General features: G+C 31.3%; 1 long non-coding RNA gene across 1 annotated transcript; it reads left to right on the top strand.

The window, feature by feature from the left end:
* Positions 1–302: 302 nt before the first annotated feature.
* On the top strand, positions 303–3,567 carry LOC128222242 (uncharacterized). Its single transcript, XR_008259106.1, has 4 exons — positions 303–394; positions 1,347–1,425; positions 1,748–1,788; positions 2,178–3,567. It is a non-coding gene; the product is annotated as an uncharacterized LOC128222242 (long non-coding RNA).
* Positions 3,568–4,994: the final 1,427 nt, after the last annotated feature.

Raw genomic sequence — 4,994 nt, 5'->3', positions numbered from 1 at the left:
CTGACTGACTGACTGACTGTTTGATTGACTGACTGACTGACTGACTGACTGACTGCTTTTATTTTGACAAAAACCGAAACAGGGGATAAAACATGCTGAATTATAGGTCCAAATCGAAAGAGAACAACAATGCATCATCGAATTTCTGAAAATTCATTCATTTATCTTCACAGTGATACTATCCATTTGATTCAGTAATCAGTCGCATTTTTCCGCAAGGGCTATTTATAAACACATCGTTTCTGAGAGTGGCCAAAAACAAGAACAATTTGATGACTCATAAGGCATGCAACCTTAAAAGCCGAGAGTATCCGAATTAACCAGGAAGTGATTTTTGTTTACTTTTTAAATGCCAACCTCTGTAAATAGTAATTTATTTTGAGTAAACATTGAGGTAGATTTATGCATATCATTGTTTTATTAAATTTAGAATGCTATTTATAAGGGGTTGCCAATTCTTTTGCATGAACATTGGTCAAATGTTTTATAATTTGAATAAATAAGACATTTGCAATATTGTGATTGGTTTTAATGAAATAAACAGACCGGGTTCTTTAAGGATCTGGTCACTTTCGGTTTTAAAAAATGTAAATAAACTATTGGAGAATTGGCAGTTATTTTTTATTAAGCCATTCTTTATTATTAATTAAGAATCTGTCAAGCTGAAGTTTGTTATTGTTTGTGCGCATGTTTCTTCAACGGGCATTGACCGACAAATTCATATTAAATAACTTAAAAGAGCTCGACAACCAAAACCCAATTAATCAAATTACAACGCCAAGTTTCCATTTAGTGTTTTATTGGTTAATGAGAAAAATGCAGGCTGGCTTATATAGGCATTTCACAATTGAAACTAAGAAAGTAAGCATTTTTTTTAATCTTCTAAACAGTTAATTGGATGCCTACCAATTTTAATTGTTTATAGATCATACATTATCACCAAGTAACTAATACTTAAAAAATAATTGGAAAGTTTCAAATTTCAACATATCAATGTTTTAATGTGTAAATTTCAGGAAACATTTTTATGTTCTGTATAGTTACTTGGATTATAAAATCACTCTCTGTAAAAATTATTCAACTTTTCAAACATTATTTGTCTTCAGATTTATTGGAATTCCTGTTATGATAGGATTTCAATTGCTGTCATTAATTTTCAACTCAATGTTTTGATTATTCATTTGAAATTATTTTAAACTTCACATTCCATAAATGGCTGTTCTTCCTTTTTGACTAAATATTTTGAGTATTTTTACACATTAGTATGTCTGCCAATTCATGGGTGGTCAGTTTTGTCATTTATTAGTCTTTTTTCCCTTTTTAATTTAATCTTTTCTTCCTTTCAGTGAGAAATAAAGCCATAGAATACATTCATACCACTCAAATTCAGCCAGTCAGAATGATGGGAAGGATTGCAGAACTGAGGTAACTTAGAACTATGATGCATATTTACCAGAGAATATCTCATAAACATGCCATTTGCTTAATTTTTTTTGAAATCATACCTGAAGTTAATAAGAACTCTTTATAAACTTTGACATTTTGTATGATGACAGATTTTATTATTTGTAAAATAAATGCTTTTGACATTTTTTTGAGCTGTAAAGTTGAATTGATTCTTAAATTGATTCTGGTAAATACCAAACTGTGTATAGACATCAAACCTCATTACATATATATATATATGTATACATAGTTGTCCCTCTCTGAATAATACATAATTATCTATGTTTCTGTTTACTTTCAGTTTCACTCTCACCTGACTGATGCAGATTCAGTAACCTAATTGTATGTACTTTTTTGTCAAATTGTATTTATTTGCTCTATTAAAAATATAATGTTGACTTTTTTGAGGAATAATTTTGAAAGGAAAAATAAATTATTATAGAGAAAAGGTAATTTGTTATGTACAAAAAGTGGACAAAAATGTTGAACAGTATGAAGTTTTAAATTAGAAAATCCTTGTTTCTCTCTGTATGTATGTCAACTTTATTAAGACAATATTAAGACAATATCTGGTAATATAATGTATTCTCTTAATTAAATGTGATAAAAATTTTTTACACTGTATGTATACATCTGTATATGTATGTTGCCATATAAACTGAATGCATGTAGTTTCTTTTGTGAACATGTGTATTAATTGAAATCAACACATTCCTTTGTTATATTTTCAGGCTCATGATGGTTTCTGAGAAAAAAACCCAGCTTGGTGTAATTTGACAGTATTTTTCAGTATTTGACAGTGGTTCTATCATGCAACAGTCATACCATGAAGTGTCTCACAGATTCTCTCTCAATTCCTGCAATATCCAAGATTACAGTGTAGTGCAAAGAGGATTAATTTTCTTGCAATAAGAAGTATCTGCACTTCCAAATACCCCTGTACAGCATGAACAGTTCCTTCATTTTTTGAGTAATTATAGAGTGAAAATGTTGAAAACAATGGTTCTAATGAAGGATGCCTACTTCTACTTGAAGGAAATGTGCATAAAAGACAGGATTTCTACCATTTGAGATCATAGTAGATCACAGTAAATCTTTATGCATTCACCAATCATTTAATATCTTTGCTTTTTCAGCTTAAATACACGGTTACAATATTTTTATCAATACTTAATATTTTCCAAAAATGAATTATTAAGTAAGTTGTTAAAGGGTTAACAGTCAAAGTATATGTTTGTTATACATGTGTATGCATTGATACTGAATAAGAGTGTCACTTTAAACAGTTGCCATGGTAACTATAGTCTAGTTTTCTTAAGAAACTGTAATTGTTGTCTAAAAACCTTTGTATTTTCAATGTGATACTTTTTAGCATGTCCGCTTCAGTCAATGAAATATTTCTGTTATTTGTTAATCATTTGGTCATACTTTGTATACAATTATATTTATAATTTAACCTTGAAAATTGCTGACAATCTCATACTTATATTGAAATATTCAGAATTGCTAGATGGGTTGAAGTTCACCTTTATTACAACTGTCAGGCAAATCATGGCAAGATGTACATAATTCTCCTTTTTAACAAAAAGCGATGTTTAAAGCATTTTTTGTATTTTTATTGAATGGTTACCATGGCAACTAATTTTTTGTTTACCTTTAATCTTCCTATTTATAATACTATTAATTGTAAAAATGCAACAGTCAAGCAGTGAATGGAAGAATGTAAATGTTCTTTGTCTTTTACCCTTTTCAAGCTCATTCTTCAAAATATAAAGGAATTTTAAAATTTCTTAAAAATGGACGTTTTTTCATCATTTTTTTAAAAGTAAAATAATTTGCTTAAAACTTTGTTTAGGTTTTGATATTTAGGAATGTGTATTAAATTTATAGAAAATAAACAAAATGTGTTGTTTGACATTATTTATTTCATTTAAATTCCGAAGTTTTGAATTTGACCTATTTTGGCAGAAAAATTGATAAAAATGTAAAATTAAAAGGGCCATAATTCTGTCAAAAATTGATGGATTTTGAAAAAATGTGCATATTTGAGTTTGTAATGACGTAACCTTTAAAATGATATATCACTTTAATATACCGCATTAAATTAATTTTTTACGTTGTTATTGCTACCTTGAGTAAAAATTGTATTGCACGATGAAGAACGCTTCTGAGAGATGCAATGGTCACATTTGTATTATACAAATATGTGTAGTTAAAGCATGAATAACAAATGTCGAATGAAATGTTCAATGCATACATAATAATGTACTTCTTTAACACAATTTTAAATTGTATCGGTGAGAATACAGTTACCACCCCGGACAACAATGAATGTCAACTATATTTTATTAGTGTATTCCATTGTACACAGTAACTGAATGAAAGCTGGAGTACAAAATATCGAGGTTGCATTTCAACAGTCAAAGATAAAGCATATCCTTATTTACAACATCAGGTTGTTTGGTCTTATATCAGAGTCGTTTCAAGTCAATTAAAATAATACATTAAGCACGTGATGATTTATTCCAAGATTTTGATATTAAGAAAAATACTTACTTTTCCAATTCCTTGGCACTCAACCTGTAACGATAAAATGAAACAGCATCAGTTTACGTATATGATTGATCAATTAATTATATTTACGCAAGTTCACAGGCAAACACGGTTCCTTGACATTTTTGAGGTTAAGTGTTATCAGCTGATCGACTTGCATCATGATCAAACATGTTTATAATCGGTGCATATTTTCAAAATATGGAACAGGACTGACTGACTGACTGACTGACCGACCGACGGACTGACTGAATAAAAACTGGAATACGTAATATCAAGCTGGCATTTCAAAGTCAAGAACAAAGCTAAACCATTAATTACATCATATATTCGGTCTTATGACAAAGCTGTTTTGAGTCTATTATAATTATACAGTGTAACATTTAATACATTATGACGTATTCGAAGATTAGTATATGAGAAAAAAACAACAATTACGTTGGTCGTTTTTCATTCCTCAAACTGAAAAGATAAAGTAAACCGACATCAGCTGCCATATGTATGTATGTGCACAAGATATAACGATCCCTTTACCCTCACCTGCGTATTCAGTCACTCTATTAGTCACTCAGTAACTCAGTCACTCACTCACTCAGTCACTCAGTCACTCAGTCACGCAGTCACTCACTCAGTCACTCAGTCACTCAGTCACTCACTCAGTCACTCAGTCACTCACTCAGTCACTCACTCAGTCAGTCGCTCGCTCGCTCGCTCGCTCGCTCACTCACTCACTCACTCACTCACTCACTCACTCACTCACTCACTCACTCACTCACTCACTCACTCACTCACTCACTCACTCACTCACTCACTCACTCACTCACTCACTCACTCACTCACTCACTCACTCACTCACTCACTCACTCACTCACTCACTCACTCACTCACTCACTCACTCACTCACTCACTCACTCACTCACTCACTCACTCACTCACTCACTCACTCACTCACTCACTCACTCACTCACTCACTCACTCACTCACTCACTCACTCA

The sequence above is a fragment of the Mya arenaria genome, chromosome 16 (genome assembly GCF_026914265.1).
Source record: "Mya arenaria isolate MELC-2E11 chromosome 16, ASM2691426v1".
Lineage (NCBI taxonomy): Eukaryota > Metazoa > Mollusca > Bivalvia > Myida > Myidae > Mya > Mya arenaria.
This window is presented reverse-complemented; position numbering and strand designations above follow the sequence as displayed.